Below are 12388 nucleotides of genomic sequence, written 5' to 3' on the forward strand. Positions count from 1 at the left end.
ATGACAATGGGTTTCAGGCACCAACAAAGCGCTCATAAATTAGTGCTAATCTAGTTGTCGCTGAAACCCAGGAAATTGTGTAGTGAGGGAGTAGTTTTGCATCTGAAAAACATAAACCTGAACCTTGTTTGATCATAAGGCAGATTCTGTGTGTGTGCTTCAAACAGATATTATAATTAACTGGTTTGATTCCTCATGGTTCTTTTCTGTCATATGCATCCATGCAAATTGGAGGCTGGTTCACTTGATGATTGCAGCACTGAGTGGTTCCTTACAGGGGGAAGGAGCCATTGCAGACCAAGCACCCCAAAAGGGATGTTCACATTATCACCTCCAATGCAATTTTTTTTTCTGAGGGGTTGTTTGTTTCTTTGTTTCAAGGGGATTATTTTGCAAATTCAGTTGAGAATCATCTGGTGCATATGTAAACCAGCCCTGGCTGTATTATGGCTTTGTGTATACTCCCCATCTCCTCTTTTTCCTCCCAGCTCCACTATTAACTTAAATGATTTGGCCAGAGCCTCAATTCCATCTTGTTCCTGTCCAGAAAAGGCTATCATTTTTTTCAAGGAAGCCTTCTTGCCTTTGATACTTCCCTGACTCTAGTCCTTAACCACATTGGCACCCTCTTAGAATTAATAAACTATTTCCTAATCTGGAGGATACCTTCCAACTTTCGATATTATGCATTTAAATAATTCCCTGGTGTTCTGAAGAGGTTTGACAGCTTTTACTCTACCTTTCAGTTTCCTTTTGATTAATCCATTGATTTTTTAGGAGCTTTTTTTCTGGAATCAAATGTGTTGGACTCTTTGGAGGGGAGGCATCAAGCTAAGTTTAACACTACAGTGATCACAGTTTGCACTCAGTGCAACAGCATTTACATCTCACATCAACACCTGAGTACCATTCCAGACCAAATCCAGGGTCTTTCCCTACTATTTGAATCCAATCCCTTTGGGTTGAAACCATGACCCAACTCTATCCAGGCACAATCATGTACAGTACGTAGAAATGTTGGTTCTCTCTCATGATCTGAACCAGGGGTGTCAAAATGTGGCCCAGGGGCCAAATCAGGCCCCCAGAGGACTCCTATCAGGCCCCTGAGCAACTGACTGTCATCTGCTTCCTTCTCCCTCTCTCTTGCTTCTTTCTACATCACAGCTTGCTTTGCCAGACTTGCTCAATCACACGGGAACTACAGAGCAAAGCCTCTATTTTCTCCATTGGCTGAGGCACCTCCATTGAGGAGGAAGGGAAGAGGAATAGCTTGCTTTGCCAGGCTCTCTCAATCGCACAACAGAGCTACTGAGCCAAGTCTCTCTTCCCCTGGGGAAGGAAGAAAAGAGCCAGAGCGTGGACTTCCGGGGTTGGAAAATGCCAAGCTGAACTGCTTTTCAGAAGGTGAGCAGGCTGGAACTTCTGTTCGGGGTAGTGGAAGGCAATCTAATGCCTACTGCCTACTTTTCTCAGTCAGAGATCAGTCCAAGATATGCACAGGAAACTTTGAGGAGATTTACCTTGGCTAAAAGGGAGTCCCAGAGGGGGCTCCTTTGAGGGATCTCTGGAGATGAGTTGCATTTTCATCATCTGCAGAAGTTTCCAGAGTCATTTATTTGGCATAAGCTCGACAGGATCCTAATCTTCTTTGATACTGCTAAACATCTAAAGCTATACAAGACTGGTGTTGATCTGGATAACTACAGAAAAGGTACAGATTGCTATCTTTCATTCCGGGACTAATTAAAATTAAACAAAATAAAATCGGAAGGTGGGAAATTGAAATCTAGAAAGCTTGGAAGAAGAAGGGGAGAAGGGGTGAAATTTAGACTTTGTAAATTTAAAGGACAGTGCTAAAAAATGGAAAGGAATGTATTGTTTTTTCTACTTGCGGTTTTGGAGAAAAAGCCCCATGGTCATAGACTTGCAGCTCCCACAGCCAACACAGGAAATACGTCAAACATTGTGAGATCTCTCTACCAGCGAAAACGGGATTTGGAGGCAAGCAAAGCAGAAAGTATCGGATGGAAAAGGGAAATCATTAAAGCAGCCAGCTTACTCTAGGACTATAATACCATAGAAAAACATCAGCAGCCATTGCTAGGAGGCTAAAAATTAAATAAAATTTTTAAAGTGTTCGGGACATTAAAAATTGATGGAGCCAGCAGAGGTGACGATTATAAGGTAAATACTATTGGACATTACTGTTAATAACTATTTTAGAAGCCTCTACAGGAAAAAGGAAAAAAAAATTAAAGTAAGGCAGAAAGTCGCGACCGCCATTTCGAAAAAATATATATTTATTTATTTATTTATTTGGTGACTTCTATCCCGCCCTTCCCACAAGTGGCTCAGGGCGGCTTACAACAACAATAAAACAATAAAACAGTAAAATCAGAGCAAGTTATTACCTCTAAAATCAGACAATTAAAACCTAAAAACCTTAAAATTAAACATTAAACTATACAGTATAAACACAAAAATCTGGTAGCTACATTATCTCATCAGGCATAGGCTAACCGGAAGAGGGCTGTCTTACAGGCCCTGTGGAACTGAGCAAGGTCCCGCAGGGCCCTCACCTCTTCCGGTAGCTGGTTCCACCACATAGGGGCCATTGTGGAAAAGGCCCTGTCTCTAGTTGCCTTGAGACGCACTTCCTTGGGCCCGGGGATGATGAGCAGATTTTGAGTGCCAGACCTCAGTGCTCTCTGGGGAACGTGTGGGGAGAGACGGTCCCTCAGGTAGGCAGGTCCCAGGCCATATAGGGCTTTAAAGGTGATGACCAGCACCTTGTACCGGACTCGGTATATTATTGGAAGCCAGTGCAGAGCCCGAAGGCCCGGCCGGATGTGCCCCCACCTTGGGAGGCCCAGTAACAGCCGGGCCGCAGCATTCTGCACTAGCTGCAATTTCCGGGTCCGGCACAGGGGCAGCCCCATGTAGAGGGCATTGCAGTAATCCAACCTCGAGGTGACCGTGGCATGGATCACTGTTGCTAGGTCGTCGGGGCCAGGAAGGGGGCCAACTGCCTTGCCCGTCTAAGATGAAAAAACGCGGACTTGGCAGTGGCCGCTATCTGAGCCTCCATCTTTAGGGACGGCTCCAATAGCACCCCCAGGCTCCTGACCCTGTCCGCTGGCCTCAGCGGTACACCGTCAAAAGCTGGCAGAGGGATTTCCCCTCCCGGTCCCCAACGGCCCAAACAAAGGACCTCTGTCTTCGCAGGATTCAATGTCAGTCCACTCAGTCTGAGCCACTCAGCCACGGCCTGTAGTGCCCGGTCCAGGTTTTCTGGGGCGCAGACCGGTCGGCCGTCCATAAGTAGATAGAGCTGGGTGTCATCAGCATACTGGTGACACCCCAGCCCATACCTTCGGGCAATCTGGGCAAGAGGTCGCATATAGATGTTAAACAACATCGGGGAGAGAACCGCTCCCTGGGGCACCCCACAGTTAAGTGAGCGCCTCTGGGACAGTTCCCCCCCCCTTTGTCCCCGACCTTCAAGGAAGGAGGAAAGCCACTGCAAGGCCAACCCCTGAATCCCCGCGTCGGCAAGGCGGCAAGTCAGCAGCCGATGGTCGACCGTATCGAACGCCGCCGATAGGTCCAACAACATCAGTACTGCCGAGCCACCCTGATCCAGATGCCGTTGAAGGTCATCCACCAGGGCAACCAACACCGTCTCCGTCCCGTGACCTGGGCGGAAGCCGGACTGAAGTGGGTCAAGGATGGAAGCGTCCTCCAGGAAAGTCTGTAGCTGCCTCGCCACTGCCCTCTCAATAAGTTTGCCCAAAAAGGGCAGGTTTGAGTCCGGCCTATAGTGTGCCAATTGGGCCGGGTCTAAAGATGGTTTTTTTAAGAGGGGCCGGACCACGGCCTCTTTAAGGGGCACCGGAAAAAGCCCTTCCGTTAGGGATCTGTTTATGATATCCCGTATAGGATATCTGAGATCCCCCTGGCAAGATTTAATAAGCCAGGAAGGGCATGGGTCCAATTTGCAAGTTGTTGGGCGGGCAGATGAGAGAATCCTGTCGACTTCCTCCAGGCTGAGGGGGCTGAAACCGTCCAGGATATAATTCGAAGACATGCTCGGGGCCTCGGTTGCGTTAACTGTCTCAAAGTTGACAGGGAGGTCGTGGCGGAGTGACGCCCAGGAGGCTCTGAGGACAGCAAAATTAGGCTTATTGAAAAGAGCAAGCCTCACTCTTTTAAATCTGATAGTTGAAATTAAATTTGGTGAGGTCAAAATTGGTCTTATGTCAGACCATAAGAAAAGAGCCAGAGCTTCCTTTGCTGAGTTCCCTGGATCACACTGGAGAGATACAAAGTAAGCACCTTTAAGACCAATGAGTGCTAATGTTTTGAGCATGTTTTATTCTAAGCTTTTTAAAAAATCTTTGTGTTTGTCTGTGTCCTTTATAAAGTTCATATATCTGCTACCTGGCATTACATTTTATGGCAGACATGGCCCAGCCTGACAAGGTCTCATGTCTGTCAGATCCGGCCCTCATAACAAATAGGTTTGACACCACAGATCTAAACCCACATATTTACTCAAGATAAAGGGAAATTATCCCACCTACTTTCTGGTTTCTCCCTCTTCACTCCCACCCACATAACCTCAAATGCATGGTGCCCTCAGTGGCTAATTTTTGTCTTCTGAAATAACTCTAGGACAACAACTTCTGAAATAACTTTGAAATTCACCTTACTTTTAATGGCAAATTGTTCCCCATCAAAAGGCCCCTTGTGTTCATCAGTGCTGTTTTATACAACATATGCAAGCTGACTAAATTAAAGCAAATCATCATTATCATCTTTAACATAGCTCACTTACCAAGAGTAAAGGGAATGAACAAGACTTCTGGGCTGTGGGCTGAACTAGACTTCTGGGGGCAGACCTAAGTTTATTTCTGGCTTATTTCCAAACAGCTGTGAAGTGACAGGTGTTTTGCAGCACAGAAATGGAAAGGGGGAGATTAGGAGTCAACCATTTCCCACCTGCTGCTTTTAGCCTACAAACCTCTTTTGGCTTCTTTCCCCTGTGAGACTGCAAATATGCATCCATAGTCAAAATGGGGAGAGGGACTGCTGGCTGGGAAAAATTTAACAACTCTATCTGCCATCTCCCCACCATTACTTTGCCACTGTTCTTCAGTGACATGGGTTCAATCCTGGCAAAGGTCACATAAAAAGGATCCAGCAAAAAAAAAAAAATCCAGGGACAACAAAATCTGCAACAACAGGTGATCTGTGAGAAATAACCAGTTAGCCTTGTATAGCATTTGTAATGTTTAAAGTGCCTTACAGCTTTCCTGTGTTGGTGATGCGCTATTATCCCCAGAGGGCAGATGGGAATCTGAGACTCCAGCTGCTGCTCATTCTCTTAGCTGCCTTGCAACATGAGCACCCTCAAATAGAAATGTCCTTACCTAGATCAAGAACTAAGCATGGATTGCATGGGGTGGCACAACAGCATTCAGAGAAGGTATTTCAGCACCTTGGACAGTGCACAGAGAGCCGATGACTCCTTCAACCCATTCCTGCTCTGATAGGAAGGAAAGGATAGAAATGTGACAAATAAAATTCCTAGATCCAGATTGAGTCTTATTATCTTTGCTGACCTAACTAACACTCCCAGGCTCCATTTGTTTCCTGAACATTGTGCTAACTCTCCCTGCCTCAGAATCTAGTGTGTCATCATCCTTCAGCCACAATTCTTTCCAGGTTTGTTGCCTCCACTGGTGAATGGGGGAGGAGAACACTGAGGATCATTTTAAAAGTTTATGTGCGTGCGTGTGTGTGGGCTTTTGTGCCTGGAAGTCATGGCTGATTTCTGGTAGCCCCCTACTGGGACTTGGATGTTCAGAGAGGTGAGTTTTTATTGTCTGCCTCTACATCCTGGCCATGCTATTCCTTGGAGATCTCCCTTCCAAGTATTTGCCTGGACTGGCCTTGCTTAGCTTCTGAGATCTGGCAAGATCAGGTTTGAGGATCAAGTGGATCATGGTCATGAGGGTGATGGCTTCTGGTGGGGTGGAAATCCAGCTCAGTTATCTTTCTCAGAGTTTCAATTTAGGGACCTCTGGGAAGTGGAACATTTGGTTATTTGGTTCAGGTTCAGTGTTATTATCTAGTACCCCAGCATTTCATACCATGAAAATACCCCCAAGTGCTCCAACACTTCCCCTTCTGTGTGAATGTCTGGGTTACTAACTAATGGCTGTGTTATAATTTTGGGATTGCCTGCTATCAGCTTTAGAAGAAGAAGAAGACTGTAGATTTATATCCTGCCCTTCTCTCTGAATCAGAGACTCAGAGCGGCTTACAATCTTCCTATATCTTCTCCCCCCACCACAGACACCCTGTGAGTTAAGTGGGGCTGAGAGGGTTCTCACAGCAGCTGCCCTTTCAAGGACAACTCCTGCAATAGCTATGGCTAACCCAAGGCCATTCCAGCAGGTACAAGTGTAGGAGTGGGGAATCAAACCCGGTTCTCCCAGATAAGAGTCTGGGCACTTAATCACTACACCAAACTGGCTCATTAGACCTGAACTGAATCATTTTGAGTGGTTCCATAGCAGTAAAATGCAATTACCATAATTCATACACTTGTAATGTTGACTCCAAGCAATATCGTTATCAATTTGCTCTTCTCCTCTTGTTCTGCCATTGAGGTCTTGATGTTTTACCCAGAAGCTGATTTGTTATTGTTGTGTGCATATGTATGTGTTGCCATTTGTGCGGAACAGAAGCTTGGTCTGTGGGCTTTTTAATAGTCTTTGCATTAATATTTTATAAGCAATGCAATTCCTCATATTACCTGCAACCTTTATGCAGTGTCTCATTTGCATTTTTTAAAAAAAGTTTATTGGTGCTATAACACCATTAAGAATTAGTGCCATTTCCCACCTCATAGTTTCCAAGGAGAAAATTTGAATTTCAGAGGAAGAGTTTGGAGCACCTATCTAGAGTAAATTTGTCTGGAATGTAGTGCTACTAAGGTGCAACATCCACCAGTATATTGTAATTCTGCATGCACTTGAACAGCTGAACTGTGCAAATCAATAGTTACATGGAGCTACCCATTGTTTTATTTATTATTTTTTATTATGGAATTCTTGGTTTCTTCTCCATGTCTTCATTAAAATCATTTATTGGCTTAGTGGAAAAGATCCACTATGAGAGAGCTACTGTCTAATACAGCACAAGTTGAATGAAGTGCTTTAACTAAATGAGTTCAGCAATTCATTATGGGAAAGTTCAGCAAATGATTTTAGCAAGAGCTCTCTGTGTCCTGTTTTCTATGCTTTCCTTTTCAGAGTCTAGAAGCTGCCCACCCCATTGATATCACAGGGATTCTTTCTTCAACTTTGCCACCTTGGACATCCTAAGCTGCATGGAAAGGTGGCATGGAAATGTTTTAAATAAATAAATAATAGGGGGGAACATTGTTGTACTCCATGACTGTAATCATGGCATTCAACTTCTTCTGCAATTTATGGGAGAGGAGGACAAGTAGTCTTCAGCAAACAGAGATGGCTTAATTAAAATATATTCCCAACTTTAAAGTGGGAAACAGTTCACCCTGGCCCACTGGAACTCAAGGAAGGCATGAAGACTCACCTAGTGATAAAAGAGTAGTAGCCAATAGTAGCATGGCTGTCCAAGTGACTCTAGCTGTGCCTCCCCAAGGCAGACTTTTGCTGCTGGCTGCTGACCCACCCACCCTCCATTTAGTCATCATGGGATCAGCCAAGCAGAAATTTTTGGGTTCTCCCAAATCGGCTGTCTGGGTTCCCTTTTTTCACCTTCTTTGTGATGCCATGGTTGGTTAAATAGCCCTGGTGGTTGACTGTGTAGGCCATAACTAGTTTGTCAGGGATTAAGTGGGCTAATAAAGATAAGTAGGAATGATCAATGATCAGCAAGCATCCTGAGACACCCGAAATGGTGAAGAGCATGTCTGGAACAGTGCCTCACTGGTTGTGCAGAAGGATGTGTCTGGGAAGCCCTTGGTGCTAAGCAACATCTTTCAAAACCTGGTAGTGGCTGTGCAGCACATCAGGTGAGGGAATGGGACTGGGCACCTCTCAGAGTATTATGTATGGGTGATAAACAAAACTGACAGAAAATGTTGGCCGTAGGGATGCCAGCCTTCAGGTGGGACCTGGGGATCCCCTGGAATTACAGTTTATCTCCATTTTGCAGAGATCAGTTCCCCTGAAGAAAACGGGTGCTTTGGGGAGTGGATTCTATGGCATAGTACCCCACTGAGGTCCCTGTCTTCCTCAAGGTTCTGTCCTCAAATTTCCAGGAGTTTCCAGCCTGAATCTGGCATCCTCCCCCCATCCCCTGCAGGCCCATAGCTACAGGGCAGCCGGGAGGGGACAGGCCCCACTAATCTCTCCCCTGTTTTACCTTTCTGGCCCCTCCACTGCTCACCTGCTGACTTCCTCGCTTTCCCACAGCCTTTCCATCCTGCCTGCCACCTTCCTTGCCTGCCTGCCACCTTTCTTATCCATCCACTGCCTTCCTTGCCTGCCTTTCTCTCCTGCCTGCTGCCTTCCTTGCCTGCCCACCACCTTTCTCAGTCACTCGCTACTTTCCTCACCTGCCTTTTTTTACCCTCCCACCACCTTCCTAAGCTGCCCACTGCCTTCCTCACCCACCCACCACCTTCCTTGCCCACCCGCTACCTTTCTTGGTCTCCTGCTGCCTTCCTCACCTGCCTTCCTTGGTCACCCCCCATCATCCTTGGTCACCCACTGCCTTTCTTGGTTGCCCATCACCTTCCTTGCCCTTCCACTGCCTTTCTTGCCCGCCCACCACCTTCCTTGTCTACCTTTCTCGATCACCCTGCCTTTCTCACTCACCCACCCAATGCCCCCCACCTAAATTTTTATCTCCTGCCCCCCGCATCTAAAGTTTTCTGGCTACAGGCCTGATCCCCTTCCTGGGGCCAAGGGGCATCTGGCAACCTCAGCTTGGAGTCAAGGGAGGTCTGCCAGAAAAGGCAGCCACAAGCAGGCTGCCTAGCACAGCCCATCCATTGAACATTCGGAAAGCCTTAAAAAAACATCTCTGTTAAAAGGTTGCTGTTTTTTACTACATAATATACCTTTACTATTAAGTCGACTATTAAGTTATGCTTCTTTTGGGTACAGAATTTTTCAGTGTATGAAAGAATCTGGTTTATTTCTGCTAATTCCATCCATAACATTCATTTCCTTTTCATTTCATTTTATTCGAATTATATCCCGCCCTCCCCACCGAGGCGGCTCATATCTTTGCTGCTGATATGGTCTACGTATCAAAACACAAGCCAGACATCATGTCTAGTTTGAAAGGTGACAGAGTTAAATGTTGCTGTTTGGACTGTTCCTTATTTGTTGAATTGCTGGAATGAGAGAAGCATGGACATGTGAACTGTAGTTTGATTTAGAAAATGCTAAAATTCATGCTTCCCGTCATTTACATGGAGTGATTTGCTTACATCTTCTGATGAGACTGATAGATATTTCAGACAGCTGTCTGGGGAGAGATTTAATGAGAAAAGGGTTTAGAGCAGTTTGGAAAGTTTGCTCAGAATCTCAAAAATCCATCTTGAATCTAAACTCATTTTGTTCACAGGAGGAAAGCATCTAGGCATTTCTTAATCAGTTGGAAATGCTGGATATTTCTACAAGTTTTATTTGTTGGAGAAACAAAATGGCATGCTTCTTTTTAAAACATGGAGAAATACATGCCCTGATTATCTTAAGAAGTTGTCTTATACTGATTTGGAGATTTCTTCTGTAGTCAACACTGGCTTTATCAGCTGGCTACTTCAGACACAGATATTTCCCATTTGGATGATCTTTAGGTTTTGGGGCTTTTAAAATCCCTGCTATTGGCCTCACACCTCATGTTTCAGTTTTGCTTGCTCCTTGTGCCAATTGAACCAGTGAATTTTCCATTTCATGTCATTTTTATTTCCTTCCACTGAATATTTTCAAGAGAGCATATGCTCATATACACACACACACACATATATACATACATACATATGCTGGGGTGATGTCACATCACAACGTTTTTGTGGCAGATTTTTTATGGGGTGGTTTGCCATTGCCTTCCCCAGTCATCTACACTTTCCTCCCAGCAAGCTGGGTGCTCACTTTACCGACCTTGGAAGGGTGGAAGGCTGAGTCAACCTTGAGCCAGCTACCTGAACCCAGCTTCTGCCAGGATCGAACTCAGGTCATGAGCAGAGAACTCAGACTGCAGTACTGCAGCTTTACCACTCCGCACCACCGGGCTCTGACATATATATATGTGTGTGTAACCAAAATATATATATTCATTTTTATCAGTATATTTAATGATCAATGTGGTCCCATCTGTGGATACTTTGATCTGGAGATTAAGGACATGGACAGGCAATTGAGCTTTCTAGAAACCTGAGAAAAGTTCCAGGTTTGCAGGGGGAAAAAACAGATTTTTTTTTTAAGATGAGAGAGTTTAAAAACTTTAAATATGATAAAAAGAGAGTCAATAGCTCTCAGTGGCCATTGCTAGCCAATCACAATAGTATTGCCAGTGTTCTCCACATAGTTTCTGTCAGTAAATGGTGTGTGTGTTGGGGCCCTTTCCAGGGCTGTTTTGGCCTTTGAGGGAGGATTCATTAGGGCTACTCCACAAAAGCCAGTGTTGTGTAGCAGTTAGAGTCAACTAGGTTCTGAGACCCAAGTTCAAATCACCATTCTGCTGTGAAAGAACACTGGGTGACTTTGAGCCAGTCACACACTCTCAAACAAACCTACCTCACAGGGTTGTTGTGAGGATAAAATGGAGGAGAGAAGAATGATGTAAGCTGCTTTGCATCCCCATTGTGGAGAAAGGTGAGACACAAATTGAGAAAATAAATAATAAAAAAGGATGAAGAGATCATGACCTGGATAGCCCAGGCAAGCCCAATCTCATCAAATCTCAGAAACTAAGCAAGGCCAACCCTGGCAAGTACTTGGATGGAAAACCTCCAAGGAATACCAGGAGTGGGATGCAGAGGTAGGCAATGAAAAATCACTTCTCTGAACATCCAAGCCTCAGTAGGGGTCTCCAGAAGACAGCCATGACTTCCAGTTACACACAAACTGAAGATGAGGGTCAGATTAAAGATAGATTGGTGAAAGCAGAAAAGGAAATAGGAACAGTTAACGATATGTGGGCTGTCAGGAGGAGAGAAAGAGAAAATAGAGTGACATGGGAAATACAAAGGAAGGTGACCCCCCAGAAAGACTTTGCAGGTTCCCCACTGTGCAACTAGGGCCAGCTAGGTCTGCACCATATAGCTGGGCCCAGTTCAATCACTACTGTGCGACTGGGCCTGGCCCGACCTGGTGACTGTATTGTACAACTCAGACAGAATTGTTCCACAGGAAGGGAAGGAGGGATAGCTGAAGATAAGGTGGCAGATAAAGGATGATTGGCTGGTGGGTGGGAAGGAGAGTAAGAAACAGGAAAAGGGGAGGGGATATGAAGGCTTTTAGAAAAGGGAAAGAGGAATTAATGGGACACAGGAAAGTGAAATACTCCTCACAAGTCCTTGTAGGTCCCCCACTTATGTGTGTGTGCATGTGCACATGCATGTTAGGGTTTCCAGGTCCAACTCAGGAAATATCTGGGGACTTTGAGGGTGGAGCCAGGAGACTTCCCCATTCCAAATAAATTAAAAAAAAAAACAATACAGCAGTGCAGTTCCCTTGGATACAGTCTTCATTTCCTTGTCTTCTATTTTGCCTTTTTGTTCCCCAGCAGCTGCACTTCCACTGTGAAAGTGAACACACACACACAGAGTCATAAAGCAGCCAAAATAAACACTTTGTATGCCCACATGTTTGTGATCTTCCTGCAGCAATAGTATAGATAGCTTTACTCACTGGAGTTGCTGAATGTAACAATCTGCTGTATTTCAACCAACTTAAGAAGAGAGAGGTCCTCATCGGGTTCTAGTTAATGCTTTACTATCCCTTTTATTATACAAACAGCTTCTGAAAGGAATGCAAAATGAACAGACTGTGCTCTCTCTCTTCCTCTTTCACACATGTGGCTCTGCTTCCTCGCCCCACCCCCATGAGCTTCAATCTTGCTGAGATTTAAAGGCACTCATGCAGCCCTTCCAAAATACAAGCAATTTACTATCTTCTAAACCTGCCTGAGATGTAAAGGCTCATCATGGCTGTTGGGGCAGGGCTTCCCCCCACCAGCCAGTTGGCTGGCGGTGGGGAGGAGCCTACAAAACCAGGGACCCCCAGCCCATTCCTGCGGAATGGCAAGCCCAGCACATGTGAAACACATTATTTGTATATTGTACACCTTGACTGTAACAACACACATAATACAAATA

Source organism: Heteronotia binoei, chromosome 11, assembly GCF_032191835.1.
Source record: "Heteronotia binoei isolate CCM8104 ecotype False Entrance Well chromosome 11, APGP_CSIRO_Hbin_v1, whole genome shotgun sequence".
NCBI classification, from domain to species: Eukaryota; Metazoa; Chordata; class Lepidosauria; order Squamata; family Gekkonidae; genus Heteronotia; species Heteronotia binoei.